General features: G+C 38.9%; 1 non-coding gene across 1 annotated transcript; it reads right to left on the bottom strand.

Moving 5' to 3' along the window:
* Positions 1-17,183: 17,183 nt before the first annotated feature.
* On the bottom strand, positions 17,184-17,291 carry LOC148575903 (small nucleolar RNA R71). The gene has a single exon (XR_015902851.1). It is a non-coding gene; the product is annotated as a small nucleolar RNA R71 (small nucleolar RNA).
* Between the last annotated feature and the right edge of the window lie 7,375 nt (positions 17,292-24,666).

Raw genomic sequence — 24,666 nt, 5'->3', positions numbered from 1 at the left:
TCAGCTCCTCACCAAATGTAAACTCCCAGCCACCAAGACTCAAATTCCATCTTTCCAACATCACCAATTTGATCTAAAGACTCACAATTTAATATAAAGACTCACAATTTAATCTAATACCAGTAATATTACTCAAAATCAAATTAGGGTTCATAGTTATTAATGGTTCACAAGAGTTAGATATTTTTCACTATATCAACAAAAATTCGGGATAAGACCCGACAAGTCCACAAAGCTAGTTTTATTCTACACACCAAGATTCAACAAAATATCAACACAATTGCTCAAGATTTTTGAAAATGAAGGGGTAAGAAGCTGGAAAAGAAACTGAGACTTACCTACCAAATTGTTCAGTGGATTTTGTAGAGCTCGCCGTGGTGGTCGCGTGGCCGCAGATGGTGTGGCGATCGGAGTTCCGGATTGAAAGTTAAAAGGATTTGAAATTTACTTTTGAGGGTTAGGGCTTTCTTCGGCACTCTCCCTTCTCTTCAGCGTGCTTCCATGAAATGAGAGGGAAGAGAGCTTGCTTTGGGTGTTTTATATGTTGGACCAAGGGCCCGGTCAAACCGGTTTGGCCCGACAGCCTAATTTTGGGCCAAAATCTTTAAAATTAGTGTTAAAATTTGTATTTTAATTATTTCTACTTCTTTAAACTATAAAATTTAGTTTTTTCTAATTTATTTAATTAATAATTAATTTATTATCTAATTATTTATTAATTTTTAGGGTTTTACATCTTACCCCACTAACAAAAATTTTTTCCCTTGAAAATATCGTTCACCATAAGAGTTCACAAGAGTAGTCCTCCTTTTTAACTTAACATGTAGCAGTCCTAAGGTCTTCCTAATCTCTGTGCTTCTGCTGCTGCACTCCAATTCATTTATCTCTAAGAATTTAAATATTTGCCCCACGTCAATCCAAAATCTCCTTAAGCTTTATAATGCCCTAAGGGAAATATCTCAAGCGGCACAATTAGGTTTGGTTCTAAGTTTGACACTTCCATCTTAATTCATCATTTTTTTCTTTGGTATGAATAAACACAATGTCTTAATGTCCTATAATGTAATCAAAATTTAGTTACCAGTTCCATGATTACCTCCACCTCGTTGTGACCGATCGGCATTCTGAGTACTTCCACGTGGACAATATCGAGAGATATGCTCTAATATCCACAATGGTAACATGGACCTGGCCCATTCCTGTAAGACTTGTTGAGACAGTAGCTCCCATTCCTCTTGAAGTCATGGCCCCTTGGTGCTATATTCTGATTGTGCTCCTTTCGATGGAACTTCTGGCTATCATTCTCTGTTATATCAGCCTTTCTCGAACATTCCTCCATAACTCTACTCTTGTTCACCAATTCAGAGAAAACTCTAATCTCCATCGGCCCCACTGTGCTCAAAATATCACTCCAGAGTCCTCCTTTGTATTTAACACACTTCCACTCCTCAAAGTCTCCCGGAGCTCCCTGACAAATCCTGGAGAATTGGCACAATTCCTCAAACTTGTTTGTATACTCAGCTACCGACATTAAAACCTGCTTCAATTGTAGTAACTCAAGCTTCTTAGCCGTTCTGACAAAGTTCGGGAAATACGTTTTGGAGAATTCAGATTCAAAAGCATCCCAAGTTATCACAGTGTTGTCTCACTGCAGAAAGCGTCGTGTTCCTTGCCACTAATTCTGGGCTTCCCCCATTAACTAATACGTAACTCGATGCATTAATCTTCAGGTACCTGTTGTGCTTGTAAAGCTTGCTCGATTGCCTGAAACCAGTTGTTAGCCTCTGTGGGGTTCGTAGTTCCTCTGAAGGTTGGTGGATTTATCTTTAGGAAAATCGACAATGTCATTGGCCCATTATCTCAATTACTACCATTTCCATTATTAACTTGGTTTTCTAACGCCTGGGCTGTTGCCTGCATAGCCACAATCATGTTTTCCAAGACAGCCATAAAGTTTTTGAGGTTAGTTCTCGTTGTTTCAGGTTCCACATACTAGTTCTACCTCTCCCCCAGCCGAGTACGCGTTCACGAGTCGCCATCTGGTCCATGTTCACACCAAACAATTGATATCAGGTGATCAGTCTCAATATCTCAAGTCTAGTGCTTCGAAGTTCCAAATGTATGCTCATGAACAATTATGCCACATATATCAATTAGATATTCTAAATAGCACATACAGACACCCAGAGTATGCCCAGAAGCATAGTCAGTCTGTCCCTCAGGCTCTACAGGAATGAACTGCTCTGATACCATGATGTAACACTCTACCTGTTCCGAGGGTTACCTGAAAATGAAGGTCAATCTCGAATGAGATCTACTGTGGTGGCCGGAGCTGTTATGTCCGACTTGTTGGATCTGGTGAAGCTGTTGATCCTTAATCATCGGAGGGTGATGGTACCTGCAAGAGACTCTGATACTTAAGTTAGCACGTAGTTTAGGCAGATTTTTAGTAGAATCAGAGTATGAGTTATACCTGGGTGTTCCATTGTATTTATAGTAGTGTGGGGTGACCTCCCTTTGAGATAAGTTAGTTATCTTATCTTATCTTTGAGTGAAGTCATCTTATCTTTAAGGGGAACTGCCTTTATCTTTTTAGGCTTTGGCTGCCTTTAGATTGGGCTGTGTCCCTTCGTTTGGGCTTGCTTGGGCTTCTTATGGCGATTTGGCCGAACTCTTTAAAGGAGAGGTCAGGGAACCTGTCCTGAGGAGGTCGGTCGCTTTTGTCTTCAGTCAGCCCGGGTCGCATAGCTCGACTCAGGGTATGAACAGTGCCCCTGCTTGAGCTCGGTCTTTCCTTTGAGGTCGTATTTTTTCGACCTTTTGAGGAAGTCGAGTTTGAGCATTTTGCTTTGAGTCGATCTCCTATTGGGATTCTTTGAATGCGAAGTGTTTCTCTTCCTTTTTTAATTGTAGTGCACGTTTGTGTTTTTATTGGAAACGTGCGAGGGTTTAAAGTCCATTAACTCCTCTTTGCCGTTTCTTTCTTTCCCTCTTCTACATTTCATTTTTGAATTTCAAAGCATCATCTTTCAGTTTCATTTCTCTTCGCTCTTAGCTTCTTTATCCGCCGAGGTGCTTCTTTCATCTGTTTTCTCACGCCCTAAAGCTCTCTGTCTTCTCTGCTTGAGAGTGTTTTACTGGTGCAGATTTTGATTGTTGCCTCTTCCTTCGCGCTTGTTCCCTCTTTCTTTATAGGTTGGTATTTCTTCCTTCATTTTTCATTTCGATGGTAGCCTTTATACTGCATGTCTGCGAAATTTTGGTTTTCACCAAGTCTGTTTTTGAAAAGCTTGATCCTTTCTGCCAAAGATTGCATCTTTTTATTTTTTATCAATGCTGTGATTCCCTTTACTTGCTTCTGTTTGAGGAAAATGCGTTCTTTTTGGTGATCTTGCTTTCCGTAGGATTTTTATTTGTCGCTGTTTCTGTCTCTTTTCATCCTTCCATGACATCTTCTTGTACAAAGTTTTAGCCTTTGTTGAACTGTTGGTAGGAAAGAGATTGTAGCTTTGATGATTTTTGCATGGTCTATTGATGATGGTGGTTTTCTTGCTATTTATATGGAGTGACGTTACCAGAAAAGAGTTGAACTTTTTGTATTTTCCGTTGAGGGTGTTTAGGGTGTTGACTGCCGTCCTCCCTTTCCTGAATTCTTGCCTTGTTATTGCCTCCAAAGGGTGCCCCTGGACTTCAGCGTGAGTCCTGGGGTTTCCTTTTTACTGCCTATACTTGCTGATTTTTGTTGTCCAAGTTGTTTCGTTATTTGCCTCAGTTGTTTGGTAGTAATCCTTTTTCTTCTTTTTTTCTTAATGTAGAGATAGTTGGCCTATGTCTTCATGAAAAAATATTGTTGAAATGTCTACCAAGGTCCCTGAAGGCATGTCTGACTGGCTGGACTCTATAGTCCTAATGTGTGTTACAGTGGCTGACCCTGAATAATGTGTGAGACTTAGGAGGTCTTATAGGGTTTGTAGTAATAGGGACGAGGAGAAGAAGTATGAATTGGTGTCGCCTGATCCTGAGGAGAGGGTTAGCTTTCCATCCTTAACTCAGGGAGAACGACCCTTTTTCTATGCCTATGACTATTTCTTTAGTTTGTTAAATATCATCATCCCTTTTACTGCTTTTAAAACTGACCTGTTGTGGTCTTGTAACGTAGCCCCTTCCCAGCTTCATCCGAATTCCTGGGCCTTCATTAAGATTTTTCAACTGCTGTATCAAGAGTTGGGTGTCCGACCTTCCATATCTCTCTTCCTTTATCTGTTCGTGTTGACCAAACCTGGAGTAGCGAAGAAAAAGGCTTCTTGGGTCTCGTTCCGAGCTACCCATGGAATGAAGGTGTTTTCTATGTATGATGAATGTTTTCGGGACTTTAAGAATTACTACTTTAAAGTCCGAGCTATTGAAGACGTCCACCCTTTCTTTTTAGATGAAAATAATGAGCCAACTTTTCCTTTGTGTTAGCAAAAAGATGTAGTTGCTACTAAGTATTCTTGGGAGAGCCTGGATGAGGTTGAACAGGCTTTTGTGAGTGTGTTAGAGGAGAATTGGGGAGAGCCTCCTCATCTCGATACGAAGAAGTTTCTAGGAGATCCTTCCCTCCTTCGTGCTGAACTAGGTAGTGGCCGACCTCTTTTTTGTTGTTTTACTTTGTGGTTGAATTTTACCCCTTTCTGTTTGTGACTTGTTTTCTTAGTTTTTGTTTTGCAGAGATGGTGAAATCTACAGACTCTATGAAATACTTTTGTAGGGCTAAGAAAGCAACAGCTGCTCAAAACATCTTGGCAAAGGCTTATGGAGAAGGATCTTCTCAAGTTCCCCGAAGAAGCCGACTTCGGACACTTCTAGACCGAGGAAGATCATTTCGACTCCCCAGGTTCACATGGTTCCTTCCGACCCTCTCCAGCCAACTTCTGGTGCTGCCTCTACTCCTACTTCTGGTCCTCCTCCAAAAAACCAAAAGACTGTTGATCCTTATGACTTGAATGCCCCTGATTTTGACGCCGTGGGGTTTGTTGACAATCAGATTGCTCCTTATGGCCATCTTCCAATGGACGATGTGTCCATCCTTCACCACTTGGATTTCATTACCAGCAATAGTGTTCGGATGGTCCATATGGGTGCAGCCTTGTTCCGTACTATCCAGGGTTCCCCGGTCTATGCGACTAAGGATTTTATGGAGGATGCTAAATCGGAATTTGATAGAATCAAGGGGTTAAAGGATGAGCTTGATACTAAGGTAATTAAGCTGGAGTTGGATCTAGAGAAGGAAAAGTTTCGAGCTACCAGGGCTGAGGTAGCTGTAAACTTGGCAGAGGAAACGAAAAAAAAAACACAAGGAGAGCTACACCCGCACATATGGCGAGCTACTAGAGATTAGGGAAAGGCTTCAATCCGCCCATGCTGATTATGCCGAGCTTCAGGGTCACTTGGTGGGTAGTGTGACTGATGCTTATGAGAACTTGAAGGCTCAAGTCTAGGTCCTTGCCCCTGAACTCGACCTAACTCTCTTCTGTTTGGATAATGTAGTGGAGGACGGCAAGATTGTGCCTGTCCTGGACGATGAAGATGACAGACCTCCCGCTGCGCCGCCAGCCAAAGCTTCTGCCGCCATGACTTCTTCAACTCCTTCAGCTGAGGTCGACCATCCCGAATCTGATCCTGATGTTGAAATTCTCAATCGGTAGGATGGGACTATGGATGTCAATCCTTTGAAGACCATTCCTCCTCCTTCAGCCACGGATGCTGCTACTGGGGAGACTTTAGATCCTTTGTGATTTTCTCTGCTTGTGTGATAGTTCGGTCTGTGGACTTTTGAACTTTTATTATTTTTTTGTAAATTTTCGTGGTGGATGACTTTTCTGATACTTTGGTTGCTTCTAAGCAACCTTATTTTGGAAAAACAAAACACTTTTAAACTTTGAGGCTGCCCCTTGGGTAGCCTTTTGAGTCTTTAATATTTTTTGATGGATATGTTTCTCTGATAAGTTGATCATATATTTTGCAACCTTTGCAAATCTTTATAGAGGGTTGATACTTTACTGTCCAACCTCTTTTTGATCATTTCTTGTTTTGTCCACTTTCTGTGTGGTCGAGGTGATCCTTGGGGCTAACTTGTCCGACAACTTTTTAGTGTTGTCATAGAACCTTTTTAGTTAGTCTGAACAATTTTGATAGCCTTGTCGTGGAGTCGTGGCTTTTTGGGCGAAGCTATGTCCCTTTTAGCGCACGCTTTTTGAGCCTTTGCGAGGTGTCTTTGTCCCTTTTTAGTGATCCTTTCGTTGGTCCAACTTCTCCTATTGGTCCTTCTTAAGTTAGTTTTAGTAGTCCATTTTTAGTCAAACCTCGTCAGGCCGCTTTTTATGGATTAATTTTTATAACTTCTTGCATTAATCTGTTTTTATCGCTTTCACCTTGCCGACTTTTTGTAATCGGGTGATGAATTTGGTTTTCACCTTGCCGACCTCTTTGTAATCGGTCGATGAATTTGGTTTTTACCATGCCGACTTCTTCGTAATCGGGTGATAAAATTGGTTTTCACATTGCCGACTTCTTTGTAATCGGTCGATGAATTTGGTTTTCACCTTGCCGACTTCTTCGTAATCGGGCGATGAAATTGGTTTTCACCTTGCCGACCTCTTTGTAATCGGGCGACAAATTTTATGCTCAGATTAATGCGTCTTGGTAGGAAACTTTTTAGGGAATCTAAAAAACTTTATTCAAATGGAAAATAAGAATATAGATAAGAATATATACATATGAGCGCTTACCCTTCTAAGTCGGTTAATTTTGTAGATCTTGGCCTGGTGCCTCATTAAAAAACCCTATCAGGAAAAAGAGTGCACCTTGGCCTAGGATCTTTATTACTTTCTAACTATAATACCTTCTTAGGTTACAGGCGTGCCATGACCTTGGTAGCTCTCGCCCCTCGAGGTCGGACACTTTGTAGTAGCCTTTTCCCAGTACTTCTATAATTCGGTAAGGTCCTTTCCAGTTAGCTGATAGTTTCCCTTCTCCTGATCGACCTGCTTCGATATCATTTCAGATCAAGATAAGATCGTTGTTAGCAAAACTTCGCTGGACTACCTTCTGATTATACCTTAAAGCCATTTGACGATTTAATGCTTCTTCTCTAATCCGAGCTCTTTCTCGGACTTCTGGAAGTAGGTCGAGCTCTTCCTTTTGCCTTTGGGAGTTGGCCTCTTTGTTGTAGAGGATCATTTTGGGAGATCCCTCTTCCATCTCCATTGGGATCATTGCCTCCATTCCGTAAGCGAGTCGGAAGGGTGATTCTCCTATGGTGGAGTGCGCAGTTGTCCGATATGCCCATAGGACTTGTGGGTGCTCTTCGACCCAAGCTCCCTTTGCATCCTGTAGTCTCCATTTTAATCCAGCTAGTATGACTTTGTTGGCAGGTTCTGTCTGTCTGTTGGCTTGTGGGTGTTCTACGAATGTGAATTAGTGCTTTATTTTCAAGTCAGCTACCAAGTTCCTAAAACCTGTGTCAGTGAATTGGGTGCCGTTATCTGTGGTGATGGAGTAAGGGACCTCGAACCTTGTAATAATGTTCCTGTATAGAAATTTCCGACTTCTTTGAGCGGTGGCATTAGCTAGGGGCTCTGCCTCAATCCATTTTGTGAGATAGTCTACCCCTACAATGAGGAACTTGACTTGTCCCGACCCCTGGGGAAAGGGTCCGAGGAGGTTGATAAACCCCATATTTAAGGTTTATCTTGTGTTAAATTTAGAGGGTTTTGTCAACCTTTCTCCCATTTATCCAATGAAATAGCATGGTTTTGTAAATTCTCCTTTAATTGTGCTTAAGAGTGAAAACATGCTTTTTAGGTCCTTAATTGTTTAATCTTGATTTACCTTTGATTTCATTAGATGCCTTGATATGTTTGTTAAGTGATTTAAGATTTAGGAGGAAAAGATTGGATCAAGGAAATGAAGGAAAAGCATGTAAAAATGGAGAATTCATGAAGAAATGAAGGAATCGCTAAAGCTGTCAAGCCGACCTCTTCGCACTTAAATGACCATAACTTGAGCTACAGAGGTCCAAATGATGCGGTTCTAGTTGCGTTGGAAAGCTAACATCTGGGGCTTCAAAATGATATAAGATTTGCCATAGTTGCATTCGCGCATAGGGACGCGCACGCGCACGGTGCACGGACGCGCCGATGGTGGCACATGCTTCACTTAATGCAACCCTTGGCCAGCGATTTTAGAAGCCTTGTGGGCCCAATCCAACTCATTTCTGATGCTATTTAAGCCAAGGATTGAAGGGGAATCAACATACTTTAGATACTTTACATACTTTCACACATTAGTTTAGTTTAGTTAAATTTTTGGAGGGAAAGTTAGTTTTTAGAAAGAGAAGCTCTCACTTCTCTCTAGGATTAGGATTAGGTTAGATCTAGTTTAGAATTTCATAGATCTAGGTTTAATTCATGCTTTGATTTATTTTTCTCTTTGTAATTCTTCTCCTTCTAGCTTTCCTCTCTCTAGTTTTGCTTTTAATTATGGTAATCCCTTACTTTTATGTTGATGCACTTTTGTTTCTTCTATTTTCCTTTAATGCAATTTATGATTCATGTTCATTTATTGTTCATTTGATTTGTTATTGTTTAATTCCTTGCAATTGAGTAGTGTAGATTTAATTTCCTTGCACTTTTTACTATACTTTCCTTTTATGCCTTTCAAGTATTTGATGAAATGCTCGGTTGGATTTTAGAGTAGATTTTAGTGCTCTTGGCTTTGGTGGAGTAATTAGTGACGCTTGAGTTATCTAATTCCTTTGTTGATTGATAATTAGAAGTTGCTAATTGATTTGGATACCACTAAAGCTAGTCTTTCCCTTGAGAGTTGGCTAGGACTTGTGGAATCAAGTTGATTCATCCACTTGACTTTCCTCCATGGTTAGAGGTTAACTAAGTGGTAGCAATGGATAATTGTGGTCACAATTGAGGAAGATAATTAGGATAGGACTTCTAATTCTCACAACCTTGCCAAGAGCTTTCTAGTTGTTAGTTTATTTTCATTGCCATTTACTTTTCATGTCTAATATCTCAAAAACTCCAAACATAGCTCCATAACCAATAACAAGAACACTTTATTGTAATTCCTAGGGAGAACGACCCGAGGTTCAAATACTTCGGTTTATAGATTTTAGGGGGTTGTACTTGTGACAAACACAACTTTTGTATGAAAGGACTATTGTTGGTTTAGAAACTATATTGCAACAAGATTTCATTTGTGAACTTCTAAACCACACAAAAGTCCTTTCATCAGAGGTCAAGCCTCCATTTTGCGAATGGCCAGAGTGATGTAACACTGGTGAGCTCCTCTGGTGGAGTGATATGAAAATTAGCATGCTTCTCACATGGTGGGCATGCTTTAACGAACTCGGTTGTTTCTTTTTGCAAAGTTGGCCAGAAAAATCCTGCTCGGAGTACCTTTTTGGAAAGAGCTCGTGCTCCCAAGTGGTTGCCACACATGCCGTTGTGTACTACCACCATCATATGCCTATGACTCTTATCCTCAACATGAACCTCAACCATTCTCACAAGCCTCTCATTACCAAACACCTTCCTATGATCCATATCCATCACATGACCAATCAACCATACCATATTCTTATGACCATTATGAGCAAGAACCTTTAGAACCTCCACAATCATATCATGACTACTACCAAGAACCACCTCAATGCACACCATCTCCATACCCTTACCAAGAAGAACCGCCTTCCTACTATGAACCCTCTCTCCAAAATGATGAACCCTCCTATCCACCCCAAGCCCCAATAGATGACTCTCTCACCTTGCTACTTCAAGGCCAAGCGGATATGCAAAGGAACACCTTAGAGTTTGTAACTAACTTGACCAAGGTAGTGCATACTTTAGCCCACCAATGCTTGAACACTCAAGGTGCTTCCATGGCCACATGTGAAGAATCAATTGAAGATCATAGCATGAAGGAGAGATTGGAGACTCTGGTGGGAAATGAGGAATGTTATTTTGTATTAGAACAATTGGAGGAGCCTATGGTTATTGAAGAAAAGGAAGAAGTGGTTGAAGATCTAGGAGATGTTGAAAGTCTATGGGAATGTAGCATCATGGAGCACTCTTCCAAGAAGCTTGATATTGATGTTGAGGAGGGTGCGCAACCTCCAAGGCATATCTTAGTTGGAGACTTGAAAGAGGTTTATCAAGAGATGGATTCAATTATGGATAAATTTTTATCTACAATTGAATCTTTTCCCATTGGACATGAAGTTGAAATTATAGAAGAATGTGCACAATCTCCCATACCCTTGGTGAGCAATAAAGAAGAGAGTGAATCGAAAGAGAGCTACCAAAGGGAAAAAGTTAGCATGGTGTATATCAAGATTGAAAAATATGAAGTGGTTAATCAAGAGATGAATTCATTCATCAAGGAATTCCTATCCAAAATTGAATCACCTCCTATTGGGCAAGAAATTGAAGTTCTTGAAGACAACACCAAGCCAAGTGATAAAAGGAAAAATGTTGAAATTGAAGAAGCTTGCGAAGAGGTGGAGATAGTCAAGGAAGAGCACAAGGGAGTGGAGCTTGCAAGATCATTGGGACCACCCCTTCCTAAGACACCATCCAACACAACATTCAAGTGGGTAAAATTCTTATCCCTAAGCTTTACTTTCTCACTTGAATATGGTTTGATTGAAAATGATGGTCAACTTAGAGCTCTTTGTGGAGTTAAAAGTAGAAGAGAGTTGTGTAATGGTTGGAAACATTGCTCTAAGTTCATGATGGTTGCATGCTCAAAGTTGTATAGTAATGATTGGTGGAAAACCAAATTGCATGGGTCTAGGAAGTTATTTGGAACCTTCTATGAGAATTCTAAGGTCATGCCACCCGGATGGAATGATGATGACCAATTTGGGGACGGGTGTCAAAACAAAGTGTGGGATCCCGAATCTCACAAAGAAAATCAATTTTGGGAGCTCATGGTTTGTGAAGAACTCCATCCAAGCTTGAAGATATTAACTTTGAAGAATGAAGCTTATTGGAGATTCAAGTATTGGTAGATGTTCAAAGATAGTTTCAAGCACAAGCCTCCTTGATAAGAAGCTCCCAATAAGTCCAACTTAAGGACAATAAATAAAAGTGCTAGGTGGGAGACACCCTACCATGGTAAACCCTTTCCATTCTCTTGTAGCTTTGATTAATAAGTGATTTGGGTTGCCATCATAGGCAATTTCTTCTTCTCATATAGTTGTCTTAATAATTTGGTTGTTAGTTACTTGTGATGCAAGTTTCCTTGTTTATATTTGAAAACTCTTCAACAACCAAAAAGAATTTTATAATTTTTGTATTTGTAGTTGATTTTGGAGGTGTAGGTAGTGTTAGGGAGATTTTAGGCTATTTTTAGTATTTAAAAAAAAGTGTCAAGGACGCATACGCACGCTGTGCGCGTACGCGTCCATACGTATATACAGGCCCATACTCTTTCCAGAGAGTTGGGCCAATCTCGCGCAAAAGCTGGGCCAATTGCACAACTGTGCGTACGTGTGCGCGCACTGCGCACATATACGTCGATATCCATATTTTCTATATGCGCGCACTCGCGCACAAGCCGCGTACGCGTCCATGATCCCAACTGCGCAAGGAACGCGTAAGCACGCATGGCGCTTATGCGCGGATTTGCACCCTGTTTTTCTCCTTTCTCCTTTCTTCTTCTTTCTTCTTTTCTTCTTATTTCTTTCTACCTTTCTTCTTCCTCTCTTGAAAAAAAATTTATAAAATAAAATAAAAAAATTAAAATAAATAAATAAATAAATTTTAATAAATAAATAAATAAATAAAATACTAAAAAGAAAAATTTTTTTCTTTTCTTCCATTTTCTTTTATTGCAATTGCTTACTTTCATTCATTGCATTTTAATTTTATTTTTATAGCTTATTGTAATTTTTTTTAAGTTTCTTATTTTAATAATGGTGTTGAATTTTCCTAGTCAATTGTTGAGAATTTCTTGCATTATTTTGGTGCTTCTTGACTTGTTTGATATTGTTGGGTGATGAAACTTCTAAATCAATGCTTCATCTTGTATGACTCTCGTGTCTTTGTGCATTGATTTGACCTCATTTTGTCTTTCATAACCCACTCTTTCTTATGTGAACTTGATGCTCAATATGCTCTTCATGCTTTGATTTTACTCTTGCATCAAGTATTAATTGATATGCCCTTTGCCTATATTGCTTTCTCACTTATATGTGTAGCTAACATGTAGTGAGAACCTTACCCTTATTTGGCATTAGCCCCCGTCTATGTTCTATTTGGTTTGATATTTTTGTTGTAGGCTTAATTTTCTTTCTTTTTCTCTCCCTTTAGGTTGTCCACCAAGAAAGGAGGAAAAGGAAAAGCTTTGAAATGGGGCAACAAATAAGTCATCCGCACAACCTTTTGAAGGAGCTCATCAATTGTAACAACCCATCCACCTTGCTCTCCTTTGCATGCACCGAGGACGGTGCAATCTTCAAGTGTGGGGAGGTCGTCCGACCGATCTCCATGGGTAACAATTTCTTTTTTAACACCAAAGTTAGCTAGATGTTGCATTGCATGATAGGTTGCATGTTAGTTAGAATCTTTATATATTTTATCACTTCTTTTTATGCTAGGACTACTTGGTTATGGTGATGATTTCTTTTTCAAGAAATTGTTTTAGGGCACCCTACCAATTTGAAAAATTTTTGTTGAACTTGCTTGAAAGAATTTATTTTGGAACATGGTTTTTGAGCTAAGAACACAAGCTTGTGAGATTTGAGCCTAATTGTGTGGTTACATCTTATAACCACTTATTTTTCCTTCTTGTGTGCAATTATTCTCTTTCTATGATTGTAATCTTTGATTTGTTTGATTCTTTATGTCCATTATTTTGTGTATTCATGCATTTATATGATTGAGGCCATCATTTCATTTAGCTCACTTACCCAAATAGCCTACCTTTTATCTTCCATTGTTAGCCAATTTGAGCCTATGATTAACCCACTTGTTCTTAATTTAGCACATTACAAGCCTTAAAGCGAAAAATAATAAATATCCTTTATTTGGATCTTTGATTAGCTTAGGCTAGTGAGTGTGAGTATCATTCAAGTGTGGGAATCTTGGGACATTAGGAGAATAAAAGGGTAGTTTTGTATTTTTATTGAAATTATTGGGAATTGGGTAAATGCTCATGTATTGATAAAATGTATAAACCTTATGTATTGATGTTCTTGTATATAGTTTGAAAGAAAGAAAAAATGATAAAAACAAAAGAAAAAGAAAAAGAAACAAAAAGGAGAGCATGGAAAAGAAAAGAAAAAAATAGAAAAAAGAAAGAAACAAATAAAAAGAAAGAAATAAAAAGGGGAAAAAATGCCCCAAAACAAAGTAAAGCTCAATAAAATCAATGTATAAGTGTTGTAAAATGAAAAGGAATGCATAAGTATGTGTGATGAGCGGATAATTTATACGCTTTTTGGCATTATTTTTACATAGTTTTCAGTATGATTTAGTTAGTTTTTAGTATATTTTTATTAGTTTTTAATTAAAAATCACATTTCTGGATTTTACTATGAGTTTGTGTGTTTTTCTATGATTTCAGGTATTTTCTAGCTGAAATTGAGGGACCTGAGCAAAAATCAGATTCAGAGGTTGAAGAAGGACTGCAGATGCTGTTGGATTCTGACCTCCCTACACTCAAAGTGGATTTTCTGAAGCTAAAGAACTCCAAATGGTGCGCTTCCAATTGCGTTGGAAAGTAGACATCCAGGGATTTCCAGCAATATATAATAGTCCATACTTTGCTCGAGTTCAGATGACGCAAACTGGCGTTGAACGCCAGTTCCATGTTGCAGTCTGGCGTTCAGCGCCAGAAACAAGTTGCAAAGTGGAGTTCAACGCCAGAAACACGTTACAAACTGGCGTTCAACTCCAAGAATGACCTCTCCATGTGTAAACTTCAAGCTCAGCCCAAGCACATACCAAGTGGGCCCCGGAAGTGGATTTCTGCATCATTTACTCATTTCTGTAAATCCTAGTAACTAGCTTAGTATAAATAGGACTTTATGCTATCTTTGTAAGGGATCTTTTGATTAGTTTTATGCTATCTTAGACTTTCATGGGGGCTGGCCATTCGGCCATGCCTGGACCATTATCACTTATGTATTTTCAAACGGTAGAGTTTCTACACTCCATAGATTAAGGTGTGGAGCTCTGCTGTTCCTCATGAATTAATACAAAGTACTACTGTTTTTCTATTCAATTCAAGCTTATTCCTATTCTAAGATATCCATTCGCACCCAAGAACATGATGAATGTGATGATTATGTGACGCTCATCATCATTCTCACCTATGAACGCGTGCCTGACAAACACTTCCGTTCTACATGCAAACAAGCTAGAATGAATATCTCTTGGATATCTAATACAGAGGACCGAGTCCGAGATATTGGAATCTTCGTGGTATAAGTTAGAACCCATGGATGGCCATTCCTGAGATCCGGAAAGTCTAAACCTTGGCTGTGGTATTCCGAGTAGGATCCGGGAAGGGATGGCTGTGACGAACTTCAAACTCGCAAGTACTGGGCGTAGTGACAGACGCAAAAGGAGGGTGAATCCTATTCCAGTATGATCGAGAACCTCCAGATGATTAGCCATGCAGTGACAGCGCATCGGACCATTTTCACAGAGAGGATGGGAAGTAGCCATTGACAACGGTGTTGCCCTACATACAGCTTGCCATGGAAAGGAGTAGGAAGGATTGGATGAAGACAGCAGAAAAGCAGAGGTTCAGAGGGACGAAAGCATCTCTATACGCTTATCTGAAATTCTCACCAATGAATTACATAAGTATCTCTATCTCTATTTTATGTTTTATTTATCTTTTAATTATTAAAACTCTGCAACCATTTAATCCGCCTGACTGAGATTTACAAGATGACCATAGCTTGCTTCATACCAACAATCTCCGTGGGATTCGACCCTTACTCACGTAAGGTATTACTTGGACAACCCAGTGCACTTGCTGGTTAGTTGTGCGAAGTTGTGAAGTTATGTTTGGATCATGGTATTGTGCACACGTTTTTGGAGCCATTGTCAGGGAATCAATTTCGAACAACAATTTCACATCTAGATCACAATTTCGCACACCAAGTTTTTGGCGCCGTTGCCGGGGATTGTTCGAGTTTGGACAACTGACGGTTCATCTTGTTGCTCAGATTAGGTAATTTTCTTTTTCGTTTTATTTTAAAAAAATTGTTTTCAAAAATCTTTCAAAAAAAAATTTTTTTTCCTTTTGTTTTCGAAAATTATTCTAAATTTTTAAGAATGAATTCTAGAGTTTCAAAATAATATGCTGAAGCTTGTCTGGCCATCAAGCTTTAGACTAACCTGGTATGATTCATGGGATTTTGATTGAGGACTTTGAATTCATTACTTCCTTTTTCCTATATGTTTTCGAAAAAAGTAAAAAAAAAATTTATGCATTTTTCGAAAATTCATGCATTCATAGTGTTCTTCATGATCTTCAAGTTGTTCTTGGTAAGTCTTCTTGTTTGATCTTTAAAATTTCTTATTTTGTGTCTTTTGTTGTTTTTCATATGCATTTTCAATTTCTTGTTTGAGTCTTTTGTTGGTGTCTTGCATGTTTTCTTTTCTTGAAAATTTTTCAAAAATAAGTTCTTGGAGTTCATCTTGACATTCAAAGTGTTCTTGGTGTTCATCTTGAAATTCATAGTGTTCTTGCATGCATCACATGTTTTGATCCAAAATTTTCATGCATTGAGTCTTTTTGATGTTTTTCTCTTTCATCATTAAAAATTCAAAAATAAAAAAAATATCTTTCCCTTTTTCACTCATAAGTTTTTGAAAATTTGAGTTGACTTTTTCAAAACTTTTTAAAATTTAGTTGTTTCTTATGAGTCAAATCAAATTTTCAATTTAAAAATCTTATCTTTTCAAAATCTTTTTCAAAAAATAAAATCTTTTTCATTTTTCTTATTTATTTTTGAAAATTTTAAAAATATTTTTCAAAAATTTTTTTCTTAATTTTATCTCATAATTTTCGAAAATATTATCAACAATTAATGTTTTGATTCAAAAATTTCAAATTTGTTACTTTCTTGTTAAGAAAGATTCAAACTTTAAGTTCTAGAATCATATCTTGTGATTACTTGTGAGTCAAGTCATAAATTTTGATTTTAAAATTCAAATCTTTTTCAAAACTAATTTTAATCATATCTTTCTATCATATCTTTTTAAATCATATCTTTTTCAAAATTTTTTTTTTAAATTATCTTTTCTAACTTCTTATCTTCTTATCTTTTCAAAATTGATTTTCAAATCTTTTTCAACTAACTAATTGACTTTTTGTTTGTTTCTTATCTTTTTCAAAACCACCTAACTACTCTTCCCTCTCTAATTTTCGAAAATACCTCCCTCTTTTTCAAAAATTCTTTTTAATTAATTAATTGTTTTAAATTTTAATTTTAATTTTATTTTCCCTTTAATCTTCGAAAATCATCAACTCCTTTTCAAAAATTATTTTCAAAAATTTCTCTCTCTCATCTTCTTCTATTTATTTAATTACTTACTAACACTTTTCTTCATCTCATATCTCTGCTCCTATCCTCACCCTTGTGTTTGGATTATCCATTCTTCTTCACTCTTATTGCCTTTCTTCTTCTACTAACAATAAGGAACCTCTTTACTGTAACATAGAGGATTCCTCTTCTTTTCTTGTTCTCTTCTCTTTCATATGAGCAGGGACAAGGAAAAGGGCATTCTTGTTGAAGCTGATCCAGAACCTGAAAGGACTCTGAAGAGGAAACTAAGAGAAGCTAAAATACAACAATCCAGAGACAACCTTACAGAAATTTTCGAAAAGGAAGAGGAGATGGCAGCCAAAAATAATAATAATGCAAGAAGGATGCTTGGTGATTATACTACACCTACCAGTTTTTAACTGAGTTCCTGCAGATCTGTGAGACTGTTAAGACTAATGGAGTAGATCCTGAAGTCTACAGGCTCATGCTTTTCCCTTTTGCTGTAAGAGACAGAGCTAGAACATGGTTGGACTCACAACCTAAAGATAGCCTGAACTCTTGGGATAAGCTGGTCACGACCTTCTTGGCTAAGTTCTTTCCTCCTCAAAAGCTGAGCAAGCTTAGAGTGGATGTTCAGACCTTCAAGCAAAAAGATGGTGAATCCCTCAATGAAGCTTGGGAAAGATACAAGCAGATGACCAAAAGGTGTCCTCCTGATATGCTTTCAGAATGGACCATTCTGGATATATTCTATTATGGTCTGTCTGAGTTCTCCAAGATGTCACTGGACCATTCTGCAGGTGGATCCATTCACCTAAAGAAAACGCCTGCAGAAGCTCAAGAACTCATTGACATGGTTGCTAATAACCAGTTCATGTACACTTCTGAGAGGAATCCTGTAAGTAATGGGACGCCTCAGAAGAAGGGAGTTCTTGAAATTGATGCTCTGAATGCCATATTGGCTCAGAACAAACTATTGACTCAGCAAGTCAATATGATTTCTCAGAGTCTGAATGGAATGCAAGCTGCATCCAACAGTACTCAAGAGGCATCTTCTGAAGAAGAAGCTTATGATCCTAAGAACCCTGCAATAGCAGAGGTAAATTATATGGGTGAACCTTATGGAAACACCTATAACCCCTCATGGAGAAATCACCCAAATTTCTCATAGAAGGATCAACAAAAGCCTCAACAAGGCTTTACTAATGGTGGAAGAAACAGGTTTAACAATAGTAAACCTTTTCCATCATCCACTCAGCAACAGACAGAGAATTCTGAGCAGAATCCATCTAGCTTAGCAAATTTAGTCTCTGATTTATCTAAGGCCACTCTGAGTTTCATGAATAAAACAAGGTCCTCCATTAGAAATTTGGAGGCACAAGTGGGCCAGCTGAGTAAGAAGATCACTGAAATTCCTCCTAGTACTCTCCCAAGCAATACAGAAGAGAATCCAAAGAGAGAGTGCAAGGCCATTGATATAACCATCATGGCCGAACCTACAGGGGAGGAAAAGAACGTGAATCCCAGTGAGGAAGACCTCCTGGGACGTCCAGTGATCAACAAGGAGTTTTCCTTTGAGGAACCAAAGGAATCTGAGGCTCATCTAGAGACCATAGAAATTCCATTGAACCTCCTTATGCCCTTCATGAGCTCTGATGAGTATTCTTCTTCTGAAGAGAATGAGGATGTTACTGAAGAGCAAGTTTCCAAGTACCTTGGTGCAATTATGAAGCTGAATGCCAAATTATTTGGTAATGAGACTTGGGAAGATGAACCTCCCTTGCTCATCAATGAACTGAGTGATCTGGATCAACTGACATTACCTCAGAAGAAACAGGATCCTGGAAAGTTCCTAATACCTTGTACCATAGGCACCATGACCTTTGAGAAGGCTCTATGCGACCTTGGGTCAGGGATAAACCTCATGCCACTCTTTGTAATGCAGAAACTGGGAATCCTTGAGGTACAGGCTGCCAATTTCTCATTAGAGATGGCAGACAAATCTATGAAGATGGCTTATGGACTAGTAGAGGACGTGCTAGTAAGGGTTGAAGGCCTTTACATCCCTGCTGATTTCATAATCCTAGACACTGGAAAGGATGAGGATGAATCCATCATCCTTGGAAGACCCTTCCTAGCCACAGCAAGAGCTATGATTGATGTGGACAGAGGAGAGTTGGTCCTTCAACTGAATGAGGACAACCTTATGTTTAAAACTCAAGGATCTCCTTCTATAACAATGGAGAGGAAGCATGAAAAGCTTATCTCAGTACAGAGTCAACTAAAGCCCCCACAGTCAAACTCTAAGTTTGGTGTTGAGAGGCCTCAGCCAAACTCTAAGTTTGGTGTTGAACTCCCATATCCAAACTCTAAGTTTGGTGTTGGGAGTCTATAAAATTGACCTGATCACCTGTGTGGCTCCGTGAGAGCCCACTATCAAGCTATTGACATTAAAGAAGTGCTTGTTGGGAGGCAACCCAATTTTTATTTATTTAATTCTATTCTAATTTTTGTTGTTCTTTTATGTTTTATTAGGTTCATAATCATGTGGAGTCACAAAATAAATACAAAAATTAAAAACAGAAGCAAAAACAGCAGAAGAAAAATCACACCCTGGAGGAAGGACTTACTGGCGTTTAAACGCCAGTAAGGAGCATCTGGCTGGCATTCAACGCCAGAACAGAGCATGGATCTGGCATTGAATGCCAGAAACAAGCAACATTCTGGCGTTTAAACGCCAGGAATACACCCTGAGAAGAGCTGGCGCTGAACGCCAGAAACAAGCATGAAGCTGGCGTTCAACGCCAGAAATATGCTGCATATAGGCGTTGAACGCCCAGAACAAGCATCACTTTGGTGTTTAAACGCCAGAAATGCATGCAAAGGCATTTTACATGCCTAATTGGTGCAGGGATGTAAATCCTTGACACCTCAGGATCTGTGGACCCCACAGGATCCCCACCTACCTCCACTCATACTCTCTCCTCTTCTCATTCATCCTCTCTTCCCAATAAACACCCTTCCCCAAAACTCTTCACCAATCACCTCAATCTCTCTTCCCTATTACCACCTACCACCACTCACATCCATCCACTCTTCCCCATAAACCTCACCTACCTTCAAAATTCAAAATCACTTTCCCACCCAAACCCACCCAAAATGGCCGAACCTACCCCCTCTCCCCTTACTATATAAACCCCTCCATCCCTCCTTCATTTCCACACAACACAACCCTCTCTTCTACACCTTGGCCGAATACACCTCCCCCCACTCTCCTCCATATTTTCTCTTCTTCTTCTTCTTTTCTTTCTTCTCTTGCTCGAGGGCGAGCAATATTCTAAGTTTGGTGTGGTAAAAGCATAAGCTTTTTGTTTTTCCGTTACCATTGATGGTACCTAAGACCGGAGAAACCTCTAAAAAAGGGAAAGGGAAGACAAAAGCTTCCACCTCCAAGTCATAGGAGATGGAAAGATTCATCTCCAAAACCCATCAAGACCACTTCTATGATGTTGTGGCCAAGAAGAAGGTGATCCCCGAGGTCCCTTTCAAACTCAAGAAAATGAGTATCCGGAAATCCGACATGAGATCCAAAGAAGAGGTTGGGAAGTTCTAACCAACCCCATTGATGAGAGGAACTTTTGCGTGATCTAGAAATTTGCGGATAAATCCTCGTTGCAAGTATAGTTTCTAAACCTTCAAAAGTCCTTTCATACAAACGTTTTGGTTGTCACAAGTAACAAACCCCTTAAAATTGATAACCGAGTATTTAAACCTCGGGTTGTCTTCTCAAGGAATTGCAGGGAGGTGTTCTTATTATTGGTTATGAAAAAGTGTGTTTTGGGGTTTTGGATTAAGGTAAAAAGTTAGTTGAATGACAAGTAAAATAAAATAATAATAACTATAAAATAAACTCTTGGCAAAGTACGAAAATTCGGAAGTCCTATCCTAGTTATCCTTATCAATTGTGATGAGAATTGAATTTTTCTCCCACTTTGTTAACCTCTAACTATGAAGGTAAGTTAAATGGATGAATTAATTCTGATTCCTCAAGTCCTAGTCTTTCCTTAGGAAAAGTTAGAGTTAGTGGAACTCGAATTAATTCTTGAAGAATTCTAATTTTCAATCAACAATGAGTTTGATAACTCAAGAGTCTCCAATGACTCAACCAAAGCCAAAAGGGAAAATATCTAAATTAAATTAAAAACATTTATAAATGAAGCAAAGCAAAATTAAATCTGAAAATACCTCAAATTGCATTAACAAAAGAAATTAAATCTGGCATAGATGTTCATAAATTGAATTGGAAAAATAAATAAAAATAAAGAACCTGGGATTGAGAGCCACTCCTAAAACTAAGAGAAATCCTAAATCCTAATCCTAAGAGAGAGGAGAGAACCTCTCTCTCTAAAAACTACATCTACTCCTAAAATTGTGAATTATGAAAGCCTCTTGATGAATGGATACATTTCCCCACTTTATAGCCTCTAATCTGTGTTTTCTGGGCCGCAAACTGGGTCAGAAACAGCCCAGAATTTGCTGGTTGCGAATTCAAACACGCTGATTTTTGCGACTGCGACGCGGCCGCGTAGGGCACGCGTTCGCGTCACCTAGCATCAGGACAAATCTAGCGTATTATATATCAAATCGAAGCTCCGGACGTTAGCTTTCCAACGCAACTAGAACTGCGTTGTTTGGACCTCTGTAGCTAAAGTTATAGCCGTTTGAGTACGAAGAGGTCAGGCTGGGCAGCTTAGCAATTTCTCCAACGTCTTGTATTCCTTCCAATTTTGCATGCTTCCTTTCCATCCTCCAAGCCATTCCTGCCCTGTAATCTCTGAAAACACTTAACACATATATCAAGGCATCTAATGGTAATAAGAGATGATTAATATTAGCAAATATAAGGTCAAAGAAGCATGTTTTCAATCATAGCACAAAATCAGGAAGGCAATTGTAAAACCATGCAAATAGTATGAATAAGTGGGTAAAGAGTTGAAAAAAACCACTCAATTGAGCACAAGATAAACCATGAAATAGTGGTTTATCACCCATTCAACAAGTCAGAATCCTAATGGTTCAAGAGTTCTATGCCAATGCATGGATCACTAGGAACCATGATCAAAGTAAGAACCCGAACCCAAAGAATTATCTTACCATGGTTCGGGGGAACTACTTAGATTTCAGTCCGGAAAATGTAAGGCTGGCGTTCAACTTGCCAATGATGGAAGAAAACGCATGCCCCTACACAAGAAGAGTCAACTTTGATCAAAGGTTGGACCAAGTCCTCATGGACATATGTGTGGAAGGAGCTCAATGGAAGATTGACTCAAAAGGCAAACCGGTTCAACTGAGAAGATTGGACCTTAAGCCAGTATCTAGATGATGGTTGGAGTTTATTCAACGCTCAATCATTCCCACTAGCAACCGGTCTGAAGTTACTATAGACCGGGTCATCATGATCCATAGTATCATGATTGGGGGGGAAGTGGAGGTTCATGAGATTATACCTCAAGAACTCTACAAAGTGGCTGACAAGTCCTCCACTGTTGCAAGGTTAGCCTTTCCTCACCTCATTTGCCATCTATGCAACTCGGCTGGGATTGACATAGAGGGAGATATCCTCATTGATGAGGACAAGCCCATCACTAAGAAAAGGATGGAGCCAACAAGAGAGCCTATTCATGGATCTCAAGGGACGCATGAAGAAGCTCATCACCAAGAAATCCCTAAGATGCCTCAAGGGATACACTTTCCTCCACAGAATTTTTGGGAGCAAATCAACACCTCCCTAGGAGAATTGAGTTCCAACATGGGACAACTAAGGGTGGAACACCAAGAGCACTCCATCATCCTCCATGAAATTAGAGAAGATCAAAAAGCAATGAGGGAGGAGCAACAAAGACAAGGAAGAGACATAGAAGAGCTCAAGGACATCATTGGTTCCTCAAGAAGAAAACGCCACCATCACTAAGGTGGACGTATTCCTTGTTCTTAAATTTTCTGTTTTTCATTTTTTTTTATGTTAAATGTTTATTTATGTTTGTGTCTTATTACATGATCATTAGTATCTAAGTGTCTATGCCTTAAAGTAGTGAATATGAATCCATCACCTCTCTTAAATGAAAAATGTTTTAAAAACAAAAGAACAAGAAGTACAGGGTTTCGAATTCATCCTTGAAACTAGTTTAATTATTTTGATGTGCTGACAATACTTTTTGTTTTCTGAATGAATGCTTGAACAGTACATATGTCTTTTGAATTTGATGTTTAAGAATGTTAAATATGTTGGCTCTTGAAAGAATGATGACAAGGAGACATGTTATTTGATAATCTGAAAAATCATAAAAATGATTCTTGAAGCAAGAAAAAGCAGTGAATACAAAGCTTGCAGAAAAAAAAAGAGAGAAAAAGAAAAAGCAAGCAGAAAAAGCCAATAGCCCTTAAAACCAAAAGTCAAGGGTAAATAAAAAGGATCCAAGGCTTTGAGCATTAGTGGATAGGAGGGCCTAAAGGAATAAAATCCTGGCCTAAGCGGCTAAACTAAGCTGTCCCTAACCATGTGCTTGTGGCGTGAAGGTGTCAAGTAAAAACTTGAGACTGAGCGGTTAAAGTCAAGGTCCAAAGCAAAAGCCGAGTGTGCTTAAGAACCCTGGACACCTCTAATTGGAGACTTTAGCAAAGCTGAGTCATAATCTGAAAAGGTTCACCCAGTTATGTGTCTGTGGCATTTATGTATCCGGTGGTAATACTGGAAAACAAAGTGCTTAGGGTCACGGCCAAGACTCATAAAGTAGCTGTGTTCAAGAATTAACATACTGAACAAGGAGAATCAATAACACTATCTGAACTCTGAGTTCCTATAGATGCCAATCATTCTAAACTTCAATTGATAAAGTGAGATGCCAAAACTATTCAAGAAGCAAGAAGCTACAAGTCCTGCTCATCTGATTGGAGCTATGTTTTATTGATAGTTGGGAATTTATAGTATATTCTCTTCTTTTTATCCTATTTGATTTTCAGTTGCTTGGGGACAAGCAACAGTTTAAGTTTGGTGTTGTGATGAGCGGATAATTTATACGCTTTTTAGCATTGTTTTTACATAGTTTTCAGTATGATTTAGTTAGTTTTTAGTATATTTTTATTAATTTTTATATAAAAATCACATTTCTGGACTTTACAATGAGTTTGTGTGTTTTTCCGTGATTTCAGGTATTTTCTGGCTGAAATTGAGGGACCTGAGCAAAAATCAGATTCAGAGGTTGAAGAAGGACTGCAGATGCTGTTGGATTCTGACCTCCCTGCACTCAAAGTGGATTTTCTGGAGCTACAGAACTCCAAATGGCGCGCTTTTAATTGCGTTGGAAAGTAAACATCTAGGGCTTTCCAGAAATATATAATAGTCCACACTTTGCCTGAGTTTAGATGACGCAAACTGGTGTTGAACGCCAGTTCCATGTTGCAGTCTGGCGTTCAGCGCCAGAAACAAGTTGCAAAGTGGAGTTCAACGCCAGAAACACGTTACAAACTGGCGTTCAACTCCAAGAATGACCTCTCCACGTGTAAACTTTAAGCTCAGCCTAAGCACACACCAAGTGGGCCCCGGAAGTGGATTTATGCATCATTTACTCATTTCTGTAAACCCTAGTAACTAGCTTAGTATAAATAGGACTTTATGCTATCTTTGTAAGGGATCTTTTGATTAGTTTTATGCTATCTTAGACTTTCATGGGAGCTGGCCATTCGGCCATGCCTGGACCATTATCACTTATGTATTTTCAAACGGTAGAGTTTCTACACTCTATAGATTAAGGTGTGGAGCTCTGCTGTTCCTCATGAATTAATACAAAGTACTACTGTTTTTCTATTCAATTCAAGCTTATTCCTATTCTAAGATATCCATTCTCACCCAAGAACATGATGAATGTGATGATTATGTGACGCTCATCATCATTCTCACCTATGAACGCTTGCCTGACAAACACTTCCGTTCTACATGCAAACAAGCTAGAATGAATATCTCTTGGATATCTAATACAGAGGACCGAGTCCGAGATATTGGAATCTTCGTGGTATAAGTTAGAACCCATGGATAGCCATTC

Source organism: Arachis ipaensis, chromosome B1 (assembly GCF_059453495.1).
Source record: "Arachis ipaensis isolate K30076 ecotype BB chromosome B1, ASM5945349v1, whole genome shotgun sequence".
Lineage (NCBI taxonomy): Eukaryota > Viridiplantae > Streptophyta > Magnoliopsida > Fabales > Fabaceae > Arachis > Arachis ipaensis.
Note: the sequence above shows the minus strand (reverse complement) of the source record. Positions and strands in the feature narration are given on the sequence as shown.